Source organism: Hemibagrus wyckioides, linkage group LG29 (genome assembly GCF_019097595.1).
Source record: "Hemibagrus wyckioides isolate EC202008001 linkage group LG29, SWU_Hwy_1.0, whole genome shotgun sequence".
Taxonomy (NCBI): domain Eukaryota; kingdom Metazoa; phylum Chordata; class Actinopteri; order Siluriformes; family Bagridae; genus Hemibagrus; species Hemibagrus wyckioides.
Genome location: NC_080738.1, coordinates 3,683,966 through 3,705,176, shown reverse-complemented (window position 1 = coordinate 3,705,176; position 21,211 = coordinate 3,683,966). Strand labels below are relative to the sequence as shown.

General features: G+C 44.6%; 1 pseudogene; it reads left to right on the top strand.

Annotated features, from left to right (window-relative positions):
• LOC131348986 (NACHT, LRR and PYD domains-containing protein 3-like) overlaps positions 1–21,211 on the top strand; it is a 333,823-nt pseudogene that overhangs the window by 161,604 nt on the left and 151,008 nt on the right.

The window sequence follows — 21,211 nt, the reverse complement described above, 5'->3', positions numbered from 1 at the left end:
GAATGGTTAACATGAGTTCATGTACAAGGTTGCTGTCGATAAGGTTCACCGCTGATCTGGAGTCAATCAGCGCTGTGACAGAAAAACGAGAGTTATTATGAATGATGTAGACAGGAAGAGAAACTTTAGAGGCCAACTTCACGATTTCTACCTGAGAGGTGGTAGGCTTCTCCGGGCATTGGAAGACTCTGTGACCTGGTTGTCCACAGTAAAAACAAAGCTGCAGCTGCATGCGGCATTCGCGCTCTCCCTCTGAAACACATGATCTTCCCAGTTGCATCGGCTCGGCAGCTTCCTCCCTATGACTGGTATTCCATTGAGCGGCTTGGCAAGGAACGCAGCGCGGAGGCAGGAAATCAATGCTGGCATCGTAGATTGTCCAGACGAATGGCACTAGCTATACACTATATTGCCAAAAGTATTCGCTCACCCATCCAAATAATCAGAATCAGGTGTTCCAATCACTTCCATAGCCACAGGTGTATAAAATCAAGCACCTAGGCATGCAGACTGTTTTTACAAACATTTGTGAAAGAATGGGTCGCTCTCAGGAGCTCAGTGAATTCCAGCGTGGAACTGTGATAGGATGCCATCTGTGCAACAAATCCAGACTTGAAATTTCCTCGCTCCTAAATATTCCACAGTCAACTGTCAGCTGTATTATAAGAACGTGGAAGTGTTTGGGAATGACAGCAACTCAGCCACAAAGTGGTAGGCCATGTAAACTGACGGAGCGGGGTCAGCGGATGCTGAGGTGCATAGTGCAAAGAGCTTTCTGCAGAGTCAATTGCTACAGACCTCCAAACTTCATGTGGCCTTCAGATTAGCTCAAGAACAGTGCACAGAGAGCTTCATGGAATGGGTTTCCATGGCCGAGCAGCTGCATCCAAGCCATACATCACCAAGTGCAATGCAAAGTGTCGGATGCAGTGGTGTAAAGCACGCCGCCACTGGACTCTAGAGCAGTGGAGACGCGTTCTCTGGAGTGACGAATCGTGCTTCTCCATCTGGCAATCTGATGGACGAGTCTGGGTTTGGCGGTTGCCAGGAGAACAGTACTTGTCTGACTGCATTGTGCCAAGTGTAAAGTTTGGTGGAGGGGGGATTATGGTGTGGGGTTGTTTTTCAGGAGCTGGGCTTGGCCCCTTAGTTCCAGTGAAAGGAACTCTGAATGCTTCAGCATACCAAGACATTTTGAACAATTCCATGCTCCCAACTTTGTGGGAACAGTTTGGAGCTGGCCCCTTCCTCTTCCAACATGACTGTGCACCAGTGCACAAAGCAAGGTCCATAAAGACATGGATGACAGAGTCTGGTGTGGATGAACTTGACTGGCCTGCACAGAGTCCTGACCTCAACCTGATAGAACACCTTTGGGATGAATTAGAGCGGAGACTGAGAGCCAGGCCTTCTCGTCCAACATCAGTGTGTGACCTCACAAATGCGCTTCTGGAAGAATGGTCAAAAATTCCCATAAACACACTCCTAAACCTTGTGGACAGCCTTCCCAGAAGAGTTGAAGGTGTTACAGCTGCAAAGGGTGGACCGACATCATATTGAACCCTATGGATTAGGAATGGGATGTCACTTAAGTTCATATGCGAGTCAAGGCAGGTCAGTGAATACTTCTGGCAATATATTGTATATGTATGTTTATATATATATGTATAATCAACTTGAAGACAGACGGGTGAAAGGAGCGCGCTCAGCTTAAAAAGGGAATTCAAAAAGTAAGGTTAATCTAGCCGCACATATATTGCTGTGGTGCAGCTTTTAGATACTTAGCAGTAATAGCACTGAAAGAGTACAGCAAGCTTAAATGTGTGTGTGTAGATATTTACATATATAAACAGCAGGTAAAATAAGTATTGAACACGTCACCAATTTATCTCAGTAAATATATTTGTAATGGTGCTACTGACAAGAACTTTTCACCAGATGTTGGTAACAACCCAAGCAATCCACACATACAAAGAAATCAAACCATAGATGTCCATAAATGAAGTTCTGTATAATAATGTGAAATGACACAGGGAACAAGTATTAAACACATGAAGAAAGGGAGGTGCAAAAAGGCATGGAAAGCCAAGAAACCAGCTGAAATCAATCAGTAATTAGAAAGCAGTCCTGCCCACTGGTCAGTGCAAATTAATATCAGATGGTTCAGTCCTGACTGATGGCCTAAAAAGGAGTCTCATTACGAAGGTGTCACACAAGAAACATCTCATGATGGGTAAAAGCAAAGAGCTCTCTCAAGACCTTCACAACCTTATTGTTGCAAAACATACTGATGGCATTGGTCACAGAAGGATTTCAAAACGTCTGAATGTTCCAGTGAACACTGGTGGGGTCATAATCCGGAAGTGGAAAGAACATCATTTCACCATAAACCGGCCACGCCCAGGTGTTCCTCGTGGATTTCTGATAGAGGAGTGAAAAAATGATCAGAAGAGCCAAGGACCACCTGTGGAGAGCTTCAGAAAGACCTGGAACTAGCTGATACAATTGTTCCAAAGAAAACAATAAGTAATGCATTCAACCTCCATGGCCTGTGTGTACGCTCACCACACAAGACTCCACTGCTGAAGAAAAAGCATGTTGAAGCTCGTTTAAAGTTTGCTGCATAACATTTGGACAAGCTTGTGAAATACTCTGAGAATATAGTCTGGCCAGATAAGACCAAGATTTAATTCTTTGGATGCCTTTGAAGAGTGTCGGAGAAAAAATAATATACCCAGCTTTGAATTATATACCTAGCTTTAAAAGTAGCTTAAGTAATAATGTACTCAATGCTCTAAGCTCTGACTTAGTAATATTCTGCCTAAGAGTAGTGTGTATCTATCAAGAATTATTTAACCATTGATTAAGTAGTTAACTTTGATTAATAATAGCTATAATAATCAGATATAGCCTCATAGTCTTTATAATAATCATGCAGAATTATTAATGGCAGCATGCTAGTGTAATAACCACACTGGGAGTGAAGAAACAGAAAAGAGGAGAGATTTATTGGAACATTAGGAGTTACAACTCAGTCAGCCAGCCTATCCAATGGGATCAGTGGGACCGGGGGTCAGTTGTAGAAGACGGAATCTCAGGATCCTGAGGAGAAGTTGGAGAGTAATCAGTGGGAGAAGTTGGGGGCGAATAGTCAGGAGAAGACTGAGGAATATCATGAACACTGTAAGGCATAGGCACAAATTCAGGAGAAAGTTGGGGAATGTCAGGGGAATTAGGAGATGAAGAAGAGTCAGAGGAAGAATCATTAGAGGAGATCTCAACAGGGAAATCCTCAGTCTGGATGCCTTGAGAGGTCGTGCGTGTCCAATGCCAGTAGAAGGTCTGAGTAGACTGATCACAGGTTGTGGGGTGAAGAGGATTCAGCTAGGTGCTCCAGGAAACCAGTAAGTTCAATGGCCAGACAGGATAGCTGATACTGGCGATAGTGTCGCAGAGCACCCCTGGGACTTCTCCGGAAGATAGCGCGGCGGGCTGACTGAGCTAGGAAAAATAATGGGAAATGGGAAGAGATGAGTGAAGATGAGTGAAGTGCATATTGCGTGACTATGTAGTCAGCAAAAGAGAGCATGTACTAAGGCAAAAGGAACGCAGTGTGGGAAGTAGGCCAGGTCACTGTGACATGACAGTGATAGGGTAGAGGAGACAATAGCATTGGAATACTAGCAACCAACAGTGATGAAAAGAGAAAAGGATATGAGGCAGCTTAATGGCACAGCTTATTTTAAAAATAGTAAATAAAACTTAGATCAAGTAAGTAGAGGGAAAAGTCATCATGACATAGAGGAAGAGAGCAAGGTACTTATACATTGTTGTGGAGGGCAATGCACAAGGTCAGGATGAGCCGAGGAAGCACCTTTGAGAGGTGACGGTCAAGTGAAGGCAATAAGGAAGTGGCGCGTATAAGTAAGTGCCAATTTTTTCTAAAAATTGTTGACTTAGCCTAAAAATAAGGGGAACTGGAGAGGAGGAAAATTGACATCATCAAGGGGAGGATGGTATCAATTTAGGGCCGGTATCGGGACAAATGCGAAGATAATGGGAACTGGGAAACATATGTAAACTAAGGAAGGAGGGACTAAAATAGCCATACACTGAATATAATGGGAAATTGCTGGAAATATTTAAATTAGAGAAAAGGAGGCGCCCCGGGGCCTAAGTAGATATAAGTAGGGTATAAGTAGAGGGGACTTTTTCGGGGTTAGGGAGACCAGCTGCTCTCTTCAGTTATGCATGTTGTTGACTGCATGGCTGAATAAAGAAACCTGCTTCTTCTCATCTGTTGACTGAGATCTCTTTCATTTCGGCTAAGTTTTATAGCTTGTGGAGGTCATTGGGGAAGCTAAGAGAAATAGATACAAACAATAATTCCACCCTGTGATATGTCCACTCGGAGGGGGCTCTGAGTTCCGACATATTTCTTGGTGCTGAAACCCGGGAACTTGCGTGGGAAGGCCGACGTGAGTCCGAAAACCTGAGCTAGGACCGCCACTACTACGGGCTGCAGATTGCCGGCATCAAAACAGAAAAGGTAAGCAGACACCTGTTATATTCAAAGTCTGTGTTAAATCTATATCTGTAGCCTGAGTAGAGTGGCCCTGGGAAGGGTGAAAGCAGTTGGCCTTACGCCAAGAATTAGAGGGTGGTGAAGACAGATGAGAACGAGCGGAGAGGTGTTTTTGTTTTTTGGTTTTATGAAGTGAATAAGTGTGTGCAAGAAAATTCCTGTGGGCTAAAGCAGGTGGCACAAGTGAAAAAAATTCCTGCCGGTTGAGGCAGGTGGAGTATGAGAAAATTCCTGCGCAGGTGGTATATTTGTCCCTAGATACCGCTGTTGTATATGGAAAACAGGTCTGCATGGTAGGGATGTCGGTTAGTCACTGCGGAGAACAGTATAGTTAGTTTTCAGGAACGCAGGGTTGGACCTGAGGAAATGTGTTAGTGTTAATGTGATATGTTAGTGTGAAATGAGGTGATGTGCCGTTGTTGAGAATGTGTTGTTAAGAAAGGAAGGATTGCTGCTGGCAGCAGGTGTGTGTGTTTAGGAATTGTGTTAGGAAGAATAGAAGCATTAGTTGGAGTAGTGGCGTGGATGGATAGGTGATTAACGGTACTGTTATATAGATCTGTTAGTATAAATACTGTTGTAAGCAGAAGCTGTAAAAAGGAATGAGAGGAGGGGTAAGTAACCCAGCAGACACACACTCACAGAAGCAGCGCATATATAGACACACACACACACACACACAGACACAGGGGAAAGCCCCATTACACAGAAGGAGAGTTGAGTTGAGAAAACTGAAAGTAAAAAGGGTAGAGAGAATAGCAGTGAGCGCGGTGTATGGCAGATTTGGCAATAGAAACAAAGGGACTGAGAACACATTTTTGGGACGAAAGAACTTATAAAGACAGAGACGGGGTTGAAAGAAGACAGACAGAACAGCAGATTTGTGATAAACTGTGGGCATTGACGGTGTTTGACAGGCTAACCACATTGCGTCACCAGTTTCCTGAAATAAATTGGGTAGAACAGCTTAAGAAACTCTGGAGACCTCGTGTTTTGGGCCCACTATTGCGTGCATTACTGGCAGCTCCTGAACCCCGAGAGGCCCAGGTAGTGATTTCAGTGTATGATTTCATTGATGATCCATACGGGGAGGAAGAAGAGCCCGTAGTGGAAGTGTTTGGAGCTAGACCAATACAGAGCAATTATTGTTCGGGGCTAAAGGTTATTATTACAATTGAACCCAGGGTAGTACTGTGGGAGAGAGGTCTGGGAACAGCACTTTTGATTGATAGAATAAATATATTTGAAGAACAATCCAGAAAAAACCCAGGGAGGCCAAGCGTGACTGTAAGAAGAATCTATGCGAGGGTGACCTGGACACCTCTAAATAGTAACTTGGGTCATAGAAGTGAAGCCCATAGGGCCAGACAAGGGTGTCATGAGTAGAGAGGAGACACCAACCACACCCGTAGGGGTGATTATACTAAGGCATAGAGAAGCAGAGAAAGAAATTAAAAAGTATATGAAAAAATGGAGTGACCGGACACACGGGGAGTTGCAGTGGCCACTAGAAGGCAGATTTAATAATGGAAGGTGTGAAAAGATGAAGGAAAGACTAGAGTGCTGGGGAGAAATAAAGAAAGAAAGTAGGGACAAGACTGACAGAAAGAAGGATATTGTGGATTGGTTCCAGGTGGAAGGGGAATGGCAGAGAGCACTTATAAATGAAAAAAGAGAAAAGGCTACAGCCCCACCAGCAGAGGAGCTTGTGGAGCAGGAGAAACCACCCCCATACAAAGTGCCCCCAACACGAACAGCAGGAATCTATCCCGTCCTATTAAAAGAAGGACAACCACAGACAGTGAGACTGGAGATAATGGAAGGACAATTTGAAGGCAAAGTAGTATATACGCAGAATGAAGATGAAAGAGGAGGAGAGAATGCAGCAGCCATGCAGTGCTCGAAGCGAGAGCAGGAACAGACCCATTTTAGGCCAGAGGGGTCCGAGAAGGAAGGAAGTTTGGAAGGAAGTAAGGAAAGTCTGGCATGACATCCAGTGTCATATAGAAGAATGGGGGCAGGAACTGACATGTGGAAAGAGTATCAGACGAATCTGGAGAAGGGAAAATACAAAGGAAAGATGGAGTGGTTAGGACTGGAAGACAAAACAAGCATGCCCGCACCCAGAAATACTTGGATAAGAGACCCGCCATCGAGAGCGAATAGCGAAGGGAGCGAATCTCTACAGAGGGACAACCCGGGTGAATGGGAGAATAATGCTGAGATAAGTGTTTCTTTCCCAGATGAGGGAGACAATGGAGTGGAAATCATGCAGAAGGAAGGGTTCTACCCCGCACCTCAGAAAGGAGAGCAAGGCGAGTACAGAGAGGAGGAAGAAACCGAAGCGGAAATGGAAGAAGAAGAGTATCACATAACAGGGAAAGTGAGACTAATGCCATCAACAAAAGGGAAAAGAGATGGCGGGTTCTGTGAAATAAGTAAACGGATGGAGAGAATGGAAGAAAGAATAGAAGACAGTCGTTTAACAATGGAAGAGCTGAGGGGGCAGACACAAGCACACATAGAAGAAGAATTGGAAAGTACAAGGAAGAAACTGGAAAGGATGGAAATAGACGTGTCAGAGGATAAGGTCCTGCGTGGCCAAATAATACAGAAGGTGTATGGATTAGAGCACTCACAAGAAGAGTTGTCTGCGCTAAGTCAGATAAAAATGAAGAAAAATGAAGAAGGACTGGCCCACCTTAAGAAAGAAATAAAAGAAGCACGCTGTAATCTGGAACAAAAAGTGGAGGAAGCCAGGCAGACGCTGAGAGAACTGCAAAGCCAGGTGAGAGGAGAAGAAAAAGGAAGGACAAGGAAAGTAATACCCCCTTTGGCTATGGAATTAAGGTCTGCACGGAAACAAGGTGCAGGGGAAGGGCCTCCAGAAAACAAGGAAGAGCAGCAGGTGGAGGCATCCCAGATCCCAGTGATAATAAAAGGAAACGATGTGGCTTATGTCCCATGGTCAATCCCTGGCGGGATTAATTGGCAGATTGCCAAGTATTTGTGAAGGAGCTCAAAAATGGATTACACGGTTTGAAGAGCAAACAATGGGACAGGTATTGGCACTGGGTGATGTCAAAGCAATACTGTCTCAGTCATTGGGGAAGGCCAAGACGATCGAAATTTTTCACAATGTAGACCTAAGAAGAGAGGCAGAGGGGCAGAAATATGATCCAAGCCCATTTGGGACTCACCATAACCAAATCTGGAAGGCCCTGCGGAGTGCATACCCAACACGGGCAGATCCAGGAAGAGTGGAAAAAATCAAATTGGAAGAGAATGAGAGTGTAGCAGAATTTGTATTAAAACTACAGAAGGCATGGAGAGAAGAGATGGGAGGAGCATGGGATGAAACAGCAGCAAGCCAAACCCTGTTTCATATGATGGTAAAGAAGGCTCTTCCAGTGGAAGTCCAGGACCAACTGGACACAGTAGTGGGACTGGCTGCAATGGTGTGGCCCACCTTCGAGGCTAATGTAAAACATTATGTGGAGCTGCACAGGCGGAGAGAAAGAGAAGCAAGGAAAGCAGCTGAAAGCCTGGTGATGCAGCTCCACAAGGCTCAACTGAGTGAGTTAGCCCGCAACAAACAGGAAAGCATGGAAAGGAAAAAGGAGGAGAAAAATGTAGCAAAGCAGGCAGCGGTGCTGGTGGCACAACAAGCAGCACCCCCAGCGGCTCAGCCTGCACCTCCAGTGCCACAGCCAGCAGCCATGGCGCAAACTACGCCAATGATTCCCCCGCAACAACTGCAGCCTGCTTACTATGCACCTCCACCACTGGTAATGTACCCCCCAGTTCAACAATACCCCCCCCAGAATCGAGGATGGGGTCAGGGACGGGGACGTGGTCGAGGAGGAGGAGCATTTCAGCAACCTTTGAGAGGAAGAGCTCCAATGAACCAAGGAGGAAGAGGATGTTGGGTATGTCAAGATCCCAGTCACCTGAAACGAGACTGCCCATATGCCTATCAACAGGAAATGGTGTTGCCAAGAGGAGGCGCACAGCAAAATCCAGCAAAAAAAAAGGATGGCAAGGTCCAGGAAATTGGATGGGACCCTGGATGGGGCCTAATCAACAGCCCCAAGGAGTGAACTCGGGAGCAGGCCCCATGGGGCCACCCCCGGGAAGTATGTGAGGAGGCCCAGAGAAGCCGGAGGGGGAGCTGGTGCAGTATACCACCTCTCTGCACCCCGCTCAAGAACCCACTGTCTCAGTAATAGTGGGTAGACAAATTCGCTCATCATTCTTAATCGACACAGGTGCAACATTTACAAGCATAGGCAAAGAAGGCTCAAAGCTCCCCCTCTCCAGTAAAGCAGTGAAAACAGTAGGCTTCTCAGGGAACACACAGACTTTACGCTTTACTGAGCCTCAAGAACTGAATATACAAGGAGTGACAGTGCAAGCACCATTACTGTTCTCCCCAGAAACTCCAGCAAATCTATTTGGAAGAGATGTGCTCTGTAAGTCAGGAGCTAAGATACATTGCGGAGAAAGAGGAGTATGGGTAGAGCTCCCAGAGCATTTGGTTCAACAATATGTCATGATGGAGACAAAACTTGAACTAAGTACAATGGACAAGGTGTATTGGGTGGAAATAAACGACATGCACAGTGGGATAAGGGATCTGTACACACAGTGGAAATCCTGACTGATCAAAATGAGACCAGACTGTCAAGAAAGCAGAGAACCATGGCACTGCACGATGACGTATGATGAAGAAGGACAAAATGAAGAATACGAGGCCATGTGGGACGAACGAATTGCAAAAACACAATACACTCTGAAGACTATAAACGTAATTGTAGGACCGCAAGGGGTAGCTGCATAAGTTCAACTGCCATCACAACTCGAAAAGTAGTACCAGATTCCTGATGCTGCTCCTCATGTCTCCCTGCTGATTGGGCAAGGTTTTGAATCAAAAGAATTAGGATCAATGGTGAAGGAGGCAAGTCAGAGGATGCAGTGGAAACAGATAGGACAGGGAGTCAGTGTGTCCCCAGATAGAAAGTTCCTTAAAATAGAGCAGGTAGCAATAGATGAGGTAAGGCCACAGACTGTACTAATAAGCAGAGCCAAGAATTTGAGGTTAGAGAAGAACAAGATGAAACAATTGCCCCAATGGGCTGAAGAGCAGGAGATTACAGAGAAAGAAAGGGAGGAAGCACTAGCACAAATACCTGACCAGCTATGGACCAAACATCAAACAGATGTCGGACTGGTGAAGTCGGCAGGTTTAGTTAGGATACAGCCTAAACCAGGAGCACGATTGCCATATCAGAAACAGTATCCCTTGTCAAAAGAAGCAATAGTAGGGATAAAACCAACAATTGAGGGACTGATGCAAGCAGGAGTTTTGGTCTTAACAAAAAGTCAGTGCAACACCCCCATCTTTCCGGTCAGAAAACCAAACTCAGACAAATGGAGACTAGTCCATGATCTATGACCAGTAAATCAAGTGGTGATAGAGGAAAATCCTGTAGTTCCAGATCCACACACACTTTTGTCTAACATTCCAGAAGGAACGAAATGGTACACAGTAATTGATCTGTGCTCAGCGTTCTTTAGTGTTCCATTACATCCAGATTCACAGTTCCTGTTTGCTTTTACCTATGGGGGACAGCAGTATACATACACCAGACTGCCACAAGGCTATTGTGAAAGCCCATCAGTTTTCAACCAAGTTCTAGCCCGAGATTTGACTAATTTGGATGTGTCCAGCACAATATTGCAATATGTGGATGATCTGCTGATCTGCAGTCAAGCCAAAGAGCAATGCGTACAAGATTCGGTGCAGGTTTTAAAAACTCTGGCCCTAAACGGGCATAAAGTAAGTAAAGAAAAGTTGCAATTCTGCCAGCAAAAGGTAGAATACTTAGGTAGAGTGCTCGAAGGCACTACACGAAAAATCTCACCAGAACATGTAGAAGCAATCCGAAAAGCTCCCAGACCTCAAACTGTCCAGCAGATGCTATCCTTCTTGGGATTGGCAGGTTTTAGCAGACCGTGGATTTGTGATTTTGCAATGAAAACGCAGCCACTTAGGGATATTGTGAAAGCAGCAGACCAAACAAAGTCTAGTGCCACGTTAACATGGACAGAGGAAGCAAAAGCGGCATTTGATATGCTAAAGACTGCATTGTCATCTGCACCTGCATTGGCATGTCCAGACTATGGTAAACCATTCTATTTGTATGTGTCTGAAAGAAAAGGGTTTGCCTCAGCAGTGTTAGCACAGGAACAAGAAGGCATGGGGAAAAGACCAGTAGCGTACTTTAGCACGGCACTCGATAGTGTGGAGAAGGGCATGCCACCATGCTATCGAGGATTAGCAGCTGCGGCATTTGCCTATCAAAAGGCATCATCAATCACAATGGGGCATCCAGTGACCCTGTATACATCCCATGCCTTGCATGCACTGCTGACTAGTCAAAAATTTGTGAAAACCAATGCTCGAAAAACAGGTTATGATGTCATTCTGTCAGCTCCTGAACTAACAATTGAGAAATGCCGCTCCCAGAAGACGGAGCCCCACATGGGTGTGCTGAAGTAACAGAAAAATACCTAAAAGCCAGGTCAGACTTAGAAGCACAACCACTGCCTGTTGCTCAATGTATCCTCTTTGTGGATGGATCATGCTATCGTAGTAATGAGGGAAACAAAGCTGGCTATTCAGTAGTTCAATATGATGACCAAGAAGGAGTATTTAACACAGTAGTGACCGTGGCAGTGCCACAACCATGCTCTGCCCAATTGGCAGAGATAAAAGCACTAACAGCAGCCTGCAAACTGGGGGCAGGCAAAACATGTACAATATACACTGATTCGGCCTATGCTTATGGAGTGTGCCACGTGTTTGGACCAATCTGGGCACAAAGAGGTTTCCAGAGGGCAGATGGATCAGCCATTGTACACGGGCTGGCAATTTCAGAGCTGTTAGGAGCAATGATGCTCCCTCAAGAATTGGCAATCGTAAAATGTAGAGCTCACAAGTCAGATGGAGAATGGGTCAGCCGAGGAAATGCAGTAGCTGATGAGGCAGCTAAAAAGGCAGCAGTAGGTGAAACAAGTGTCACGGTAATGATGCAAACAGGAGAGCCAGATGATGAAGGGCAGATGCAGGTCACAATGGCTGATATCAGGGCCTTCCAAGAGTCTGCCTCAGCAGAGGAGAGAGAGTTATGGAAGAAACGGGGAGCGGTATTAGATCCCCAATCTATGACATGGAGAAGTTGTGACAGAGTGTTTGTGGCCCCACTAAGTTTTCTTCCAATGCTGATCAAAGAAGCACATGGAATAGATCATTGTGATCGCAGGAAAATTATTGAAACAATTCGAGAGAACTGGTGGTCTCCATACTTAGCGAGTATGGTGGACAAATTCCTGCGATCGTGTGAGCTTTGTGCAGTATGCAATGTCAGAAAACATTTCACGGCACCCATTAGCCACATACCAGAACCCATGGGACCATTTAGACACCTAGTGATAGACTTTGTGGATATGGGAACTACAGAAAGGAAGGAAGGAAAGAGGTATATTCTGGTAGTGATAGATCGGAGGCTACGGCCAAAAATGACGCCAAGTTCCTGTGCAGGGAAGTGATCCCCCGCTTTGGCATCCCAGATCAGCTGAGCTCAGACAATGGTCCGCATTTTGTGAACGAAGTAATGAAAGCTATGGCCGAGGCCTTATGCCTGAAACACCGTATAGGTTGCGTATATCACCCACAGTCTCAGGGGATTGTAAAAAGAGCTAATGGAGTGCTGAAAGAGAAGATAGCTAAGATCTGTGCGAGCACAAAGCTAAATTGGGTACAAGCATTGCCGTTAGCACTGATAAAAATGCGTTCGCAAACCAACAGGAACACTCACTTGACACCACATGAAATGCTTACAGGACGGCCAATGCCAGTAGCCTTCATTCGGGGGCCTTACAAGGGCCCATCGCTGGAACAGCTAGAGGGCGAAATGTCAAGCTATGTAAGACACCTAACCCAAATACATAGAACTCTGTATTCACAGGTCTGCGAAGCCACGCATGGTGTGAGGGTAGAGAAGGAGGAGCTTCGTCAGGTGGAGCCAGGAGATTACGTGTATATCAAAGTGTTCAAAAGAAAGCATTGGAGCCAACCAAGGAGAGAGGGACCATTCAAGGTAGTATTGGCAACGCCAACGGCGGTCAAAGTTGAAGGAAGAGAACACTGGTATCACTTGAATCATTGTTGTAGAGCGGCAGGGAAAGGACCAAGGTGGAAAGACTCGCGCCCAAAACTGGTGCAGCTCGCTCACTCGGAGGAAGACACTGACCCAGAAGACGTAGAACATCCAGAAGCACCAGCATACAATACACGGGGAAAAGGAAAGAAAGCGCAGTAAAAGGCAGAGTCCCAGACCATAGAGTCAGGCCCGATTACTGAGGAGCAACCGGGAGAGCCCCTGAGTTCACCAACTCTCGACTTCGAACCTATAGTGCACCAGTTTTTAAGGGAGCCTGAAACAATAGGAGATTTGTCAGGCGAACCCAGACAGGTCCATCAGGGTATAAACCGTCCCAAGCATTTGATGCATCAGATCTAACAACACTGAATTTAGCAGATATAGCCCAGGACAGTACAGAAGAGTCAGAATGAGGGTCATGGTAGCAGGCCACGAACAAACGCTGAAACTGCGCCATTGCGCTATTGTGGCAGTACTAATTAGTGTATACATGGGGATAGTTTGGATGCTCGCGGCAGTTGATCACACAACTACGACGTCGGTAAACATGACACTGATAAACGCCACTCAGACAAAACTAGTTAATGAATCACACCCCACACTGACCCACGGGACACGACAGCACTCTGAAAAACAGGCTAATTCACGGTACAGATCCATTGGAGGCCGTACAGTGTATCGAGGACAACAGCGCACACTGGATCTTACAAAAGAGAAGGCTCAGACCGCGGTTCAGGATCACCTGAAATGTGCAATAGGACTGATAGGACATGCTTTAAAGGCAAACATGATACCGAAGAATGAAGGGGTGTTCGTCATGTACTCCTTTGAGTACATGGGGCCCGATCCACCAGTAAATGTGGATCCTATCAGGTGGGCGGAGAACAATTCGGCGATAAATTATACAGTGACAGCTGAGGTACGTATTAAGTCGCCCTATAGTCGCCATAATGCAAGCAGTCCAACAAGCAGTGTAATTATAGCAGGAAAACCAGAGGAGGCGTACTGCAGAGTAATTCATCCGCTCTGGTATTACAGTATCTTTGGGAATGCTACCTCTAAACATAATCTTCAGAAGACCGTCCTGCTAGACGACTATAAGGCTCGTGTGTTTGTGCCCACGGGGCAACCCTACACAGAAAGGGATTGACTTTGGGGTAAAGATTCCTAAGGATTGTAGCACCAAGGCACTTTGTGATTTGACCGTAGGAAAATTGACCCAGAATGTGCAAGAGGCAATAGATTATGTTAACATCACAAAGATCACGCAGTACAACAGTACAAACAGCGCCGAATCTCCACAGAACCTGTACCGCCAATGGCTACATGATGCAGCACGCAAGACTGTTACCAACAGCACATGTATGGTATGCCATAACCGCATGCATAGCCCCCTGCTTGTGATGCCTATGAAGGGAATCCAAGAATGTGCTAACCCACCATATAATGAAAGCTATTTATGCCCTGCGGTATGTCTGCTGGGGTCTGTAGCCAGGACTCATGGTGCAGACTGGATGCGTAAATGAAGTTCCTCCTGCACTTTTCATCCTGTTGCCACTCAGGCTACTGACAGTATACGCGTACGCTCACATCCTTTTGACTTGTTTCCACTGTGCGTCCGTTCTAGAGGTACGGAATATGTAGGGGATCTACCAAAAGCATCGTGTGATAAAATAATGGAGGCAGCACACCCTATAGTTAATGTAATGCCAACCTGTAATGTGTCAGAGTAAGGCTGTGAACCCGGTATGGTGGTCCAACTGAAGATCCCAAGCTTGCGTCTGGGAACATTACGCGTTGCAGACATCTTTTGGTATTGTGGAGGTACGGAAGTCCTACAAATTCTACCCAGATTATGGCATGGGCTATGTGCCCCAGTGGTACTGGAAGGACGACTCTCGGTAATCGCCCTTAATGACTCATACCTCGCATCCATGTTTGAACCTGCACATTTACGCCGCCCCAAGCGTGAACTCACAAACACAGTTGCTAGAAGCATTTTTACCCGTACTGGTCTTCCAGGCTCATATCGAAAAAAGTACTTACAGGTCACAAACTCCTCAATACTCCCAAAATGGGGTCTGGACACGAATATTTATATAAATTGGGAAGGGATACCAGTTGGAGTTCCTAACGAACATTTAGCCCTTTGAAGAGGCTCGTCTACAGCTTGGAACATCTTGCTTCCAGCAGTACAGGTACATCGGAACACGGCATGGGTTAATTACATTTGGTATAACCAGCAACAGTTTATTAATCATACCATTGAGGCATTAAAATTGGTATCAGAACAGCTCCATGCAACGACCCTTATGACTGTACAGAATCGTTTCGCCATAGACATGATGTGCGGACCCGATCAGGGAGTATGTGACATGATAGGATCTGATTGTTGTACCATTATTCCGCTGCATACGGGCCCTGCAGGCCCAATGGACACGCTGCTATCACAGATGAAAGCGGCTCGGGACGAAATGGTCTCTAATAATGCTTCCTCAGACCCAGACTGGCTTGACTGGCTGTTTTCCTCTGATTTGTTGGCCGGACTCACGCGCATCGGGACAACCATTTTAATAGTGTTACTGGTAGTTGCTCTCATCGCTTGTTGTGGAATACCATGCTTACGTGCCTTATTGGACAAGATTGTGCACTCTCTTTTCGGACAGTATATGCAGCTCTACATGCAGGACATGAGCGACCCCATCTTTATGGGCACAGCGGAGGACAATGGAGAAGATGGAAAACAAAGGCAGGAGACCGATTGTCCCCTGCTGGACAATATGACGTACTATTGTTAAAGAAAGTTAAAGGTGTTGGTATGTGTTGTTTCTTGTGCGTCTTTTCCTCTCTGTTGTCTCTCCTCTTTGTTGTGTATATAAATGTTGTGTGCAGGATTCATGGCAGCATCACAGAGCCCAGGTGCAGTCTTTCAGTGCAGGTGCTACCATCGCCCTAACCGAACATCTCTTCCATGTGGACAACTAAAACTTGATTCACAAGGGAAAGGCTATCTGGAATGGCAGGATCTCCAGTGTGTGGCCTGCTGTAATATGATGGCCACCTTAGAAGCCCTGCATGAGTCTCGGGATCCTCAGGCACGGTGGAAGGTCTTCCACGCATGTTGTACGGACCCGGAGTGGACCTTCAGCATGGAAGCGACACATCCCATCGAGCGGCTGCTCACACAGGCAGACTTCTACTATGAGGAAGATAGGTGGTTGGTCGAGAAATACTCGACATGCTTTGAGCTTCCTTGCAACCTGTCTTTAACCGTGGATACGTATTTGCTTCGGCATCCCATATCGTTGGCTTCGGTATACGGGGGTCCCCTGGCGCATGGATTCCTCGTCACGCGTAATGTTGTCCAGTCTACCATGGTACAAGTAGTGACTGTGCATTTCTGTGGCTACTTTCTGTGGACCTCACATTCCAAAGGACAACGCAGACGCTTGGACAACCTCAAGCCCATGCCTCACTTCTTTTATGCATGGAAGAATAAAGACTCAGAAGTGGTGGCCTGCAAAGGAATAGGTACTGGCATGAAAATGCACACCGATGTTTGGGATGCGCTGCGGGCACACTCGCGCATATGCGCGCCCTTGCCAAAGTGGATTTCGGCGTTATACAAACACCACTATTGGTGGTGGAACTGATCGGTGACATCATAAGTGCTGACTGGACCTGGTGAATTGTGTTTCTGTGTGCAAAATGTCATGAATGTATGTCTGTATGTGTTTGGTGATCCTGGCAAACCAGGCTGTCACGCAAATGACAAATTGCGGGCAGAGTGGGACTTTTCCCTTACAATTGGCTCTTGAGGGTTTTTCGCCCACTCCTGGTTCACCTTGAAAAGAAGCATAGTGAGGGAGTAGGGGGAGTGATGTGGGGTATGGTATGGACATTACTATTGGACATCACTATTGTAATAGAAATACTATTGTAATAGAAATACAATGGAATAGAAAAACAAAAGAATATATTGAATACATTGGGTATAGTAAGAAAATAGACAGAATAATATAATGTGGAAGAGGACAATAGCATAGGAGTAAACTAGGTAGAGGATGTTAGAACAGTGATATAAAAGCGTACTTGATGCGTTAGAAATACAGAAAAGGATCTAACAATGTGGAACTTAGAATTTTCATGGTCATAGATGTTTCTGATGTCTACTTGACAGTTTTGATGTCTACCCGACATAGATAGTGTCCACGTGACACATTGGACCGTGTAGTGACGAGCTACCTGGTGAAGTGCTGGTAACCTCTCCCAGGAGCTCCATCGGACCCTCTACGGCACGCAAAGTGCCTGGGTCAGAAGAAATTGTGCCTCATCTAAAAGGACATTGTGCATGAAAACCATGTGTGTAATGAATAAAGAAGATGATGTAACTACTATGGGGGATAAGAACACAGAGTAGTGGAACTAAGACATGTACAAGCTGATTGTGAGACTCAAGAGTCTCAAAGGGGGGAGTGATGTCGGAGAAAAAATAATATACCCAGCTTTGAATTATATACCTAGCTTTAAAAGTAGCTTAAGTAATAATGTACTCAATGCTCTAAGCTCTGACTTAGCAATATTCTGCCTAAGAGTAGTGTGTATCTATCAAGAATTATTTAGCCATTGATTAAGTAGTTAACTTTGATTAATAATAGCTATAATAATCAGATATAGCCTCATAGTCTTTAAAATAATCATGCAGAATTATTAATGGCAGCATGCTAGTGTAATAACCACACTGGGAGTGAAGAAACAGAAAAGAGGAGAGATTTATTGGAACATTAGGAGTTACAACTCAGTCAGCCAGCCTATCCAATGGGATCAGTGGGACCGGGGGGTCAGTTGTAGAAGACGGAATCTCGGGATCCTGAGGAGAAGTTGGAGAGTAATCAGTGGGAGAAGTTGGGGGCGAATAGTCAGGAGAAGACTGAGGAATATCATGAACACTGTAAGGCATAGGCACAAATTCAGGAGAATAGTTGGGGAATGTCAGGGGAATTAGGAGATGAAGAAGAGTCAGAGGAAGAATCATTAGAGGACGGTATCTCTCACGATATGGTGAGCGAGGTAAGGAGACTCAGGAATAGAGGATTCAGATAGGTGCTCAAGGCTCAAGGTGCTCAAGGTGCTCAAGGCTGCTAAAGTTAGGGGGTGTTAGCTGGTGTCAGATTTCACTCTAACCATGGAGAGCGGTGAAGCGAGACAAATACGAGGAAGCAGCTCCATCTCTCAGATCTGTGGTGTGGGAACATTTTGGATTTGTTGTGGACTATGATGCCGATGAAACAAAAATGCTAAACAAAAACATGACTGTGTTTAAGCACTGTTACACATGAGTTACCTACTGACATGGAAATACTTCCAACATGACCACACATCTGCAGCTCCATCACCCAGAGATATCACTGTGTGTAAGCAGGATGGCAGAGCAGGTAACACAGGAACCCAAAAAACAACAGTCCCCTAGCTGATTCCTTCCAGCATTCATACACAACTATTTCCGAGAGACACAAAAAAAACCCAAATTCATTAGGGGTGTTCATTGCTAAAGATTAGCAGCCGTTTTCGGTGATTTGTTGTCGAGCACTGTATAAAAGTGCTCTTCCCTTTTTTTAAGCACCGAGGTAATTCACAACCTCCAAGAAAAGAAGAGCAAAAAAATTAGAAAAGGAATTGGCTAAAGCCCAAAGTCTTGCTCTAGCAACAGATAGTTGGACCTCGCGGGTAACAGAGAGTTATCTCACCGTGACTGGTCATTACATAGTGGATTGGGAAATAAAGAGCACTGTACTCCAAACACGTCCCCTGTACGAAAGTCATACAAGTGCTAATTTATATCTCACTATTTTCAGTACACTATGAAAGTTGATTTTTGCGTTTATGTAAAACAAAGAAAATTGCAACTAAAACCATTTTTTTCTTAAAATATTTACTGTCCCTGACACCTAAACAAAGAATAATGAAAAAACTTTAATTTGCCAAGCCATCAGAACCGAACTGAACTGAAAACGATCGTTAAAAACTGAGGTACGAATTGAACCATGGGTTAACTGGGTTAGGGTTAGGACTATCTAAAACCATATCCCTACTATATATATATATACGTTCAGCTACTTTAACCTTGCTTTCAGAAAGAAGGCTGATTTAACTGCAGTGATTATTGCTTCTCCTCAAGGACTTCTCCACTAAAGGAAGACCTTTTTTCAGCCGTATATTGTGGATTACCGCTTGGGATGATTCTCTGGGAAGCTTTCTGAATTAGTCTGAGTAATGGATCCAACGGATCCATCTCGGATTTGCTTTTGTAGAATTACTGATTTCATATCTGATAAACTTTATTTCTCCAGATATTGTCTATGACCTTGTTGTATTAAATAATGAGTCAGCTTAATATTTTGGTTTGAATTGTGGTGGACTGAACGCTCTTCACAATCCAATCAGTACTTTAAATCTACTGAATCAGAAAAAGATATTGTGCTGTTACAGGAGACACATCTGTTGTGTTCTGACATTTGTCATCTGGCCAATAAGCCAGACTTTTGTCTGAAGTTTATCAGATCACATTTTTATGATTTGACACAAAAACCAAAGGTGTATCTGTTGTAGCTTCACAATCTTAAATAAAAGTTATAAAATTATGGCTGTGTGTGTGTTTGAGATCAGTGTTCTGATATTTCATCATTTCTCTTCCAGTCTGTGGAAGTGTAATCTGACAGAGGAAAGCTGTAGAGCTCTGTCCTCAGTTCTCAGCTCAAACTCCTCCAGTCTGAGAGAACTGAACCTGAGTTACAATAAACTGCAGGATTCAGGAGTGAAGCTGCTCTCTGCTGGACTGAAGAATCCACACTGTACACTGGAGATACTGAGGTACACAAACACACACACACACATACACACACACACACATACACACACACACACATACACACACATACACACGCACACATACACATACACACACACATACACACACACACACACACACACACACATCAGAGTTTTAATAAACACAGCAACCTCCAGTTCTCATCTGTTGTAAGTGTAATTGTAGAGATCTGATATATTGTCATTGTTGTGTGTGAGATGGAGAGTAAATGTAGTGTATATAAAGATTTTGTGTAGTTCATGTTTTCAATGCTAAAACTGAGTGTGTTAAGTGTGAGAAGGTTTTCTTTCTTGCAGGATGAGGAACTGCAGTATTACAGATGAAGGTTGTGCTGCTCTGGATTCAGCTCTGAGGTCAAACTCCTCATCACACCTGAGAGAACTGAATCTGAACGGTAATAATCCAGGAGAATCAGGAGTGAAGCTGCTCTCTGATCTACTGAAGGATCCACACTGTAAACTGGAGACACTAGAGTGAGTTACTGACTTCCTGTCTCTTTACTCTACTGTATTGTAAGACATTGAGTAATAATCAGTGTGTTCTGTAAAATGTCACATCTAGTGTGTGCATTACGCTTCTGTTGTTCATAAGGAATGTGATGAGTGACTCTGTTTAACGTTGTCTGTAATTCTGTCCTCTTCTGTCTTTCAGAATTAAAAATTATAAACTCACCAGGTCTGGTGTATGACCGGAGTCTGACCTCAAACCTCTTGTCCAGGATAAAGCAGTAGTGGTGAAGCGTTAGAACCCGTCCCACATTTCCAGCAGTTTGGGAGCTGAATCATTCATATTCAGATGTAGAAGTTCCAGAACAATAACCGTGACTGACCACATCCTTTTATCCACTCAGCTACAAGTTACTTCAGGCTTTAATCACATATTTTACAATCCAAAGTCCAATCCTTCAGCATCTACACACAACACAGAGATATCATCACACCATCACACTGATTACACAAACACACATCCAGCTGTTGGAGATGTTTATAGTCAATTTTTACCTCCTTATTTTTATATCACATTTGTTTCTGCACAGATGATTGAGTTACAGTTGGAATATTTATCTCTTTTTTTTTCAATACTTACTTATTTACTTATCTCAGTTCTTTGTTTGCTAATCTGTGTTTAATTGTAACCATGGTAACAGGTCTGCTGATTGATTTGTTGTTGTAGTGACCCAGTTTTGTATATATGTTGTATACATGTCATTTCCACTGTGTGTAATTACAGAATAAACAGTGAGTGTGAGTGAAACACAACAATTCAGGTGTTTGAGGTGTGTTTGATCACAAACCTTTCTGAAGCAGTAACTGTTCTGTCTCAGTAACATGATCACTTCCTGTCTCTCAGGTGCTGCAGTATTGGGTGTGGAGCTGAACACAGGAAGTTACTGCATGGAAAACATTCAACAATTCAATTTAATGAGCAATTCAATCTCAACAACTTAATTTAAGTCCTACATGATGGAGCAGACTGGAGCCCAGTGTTAGACCCAAATCATGTTCATTCACA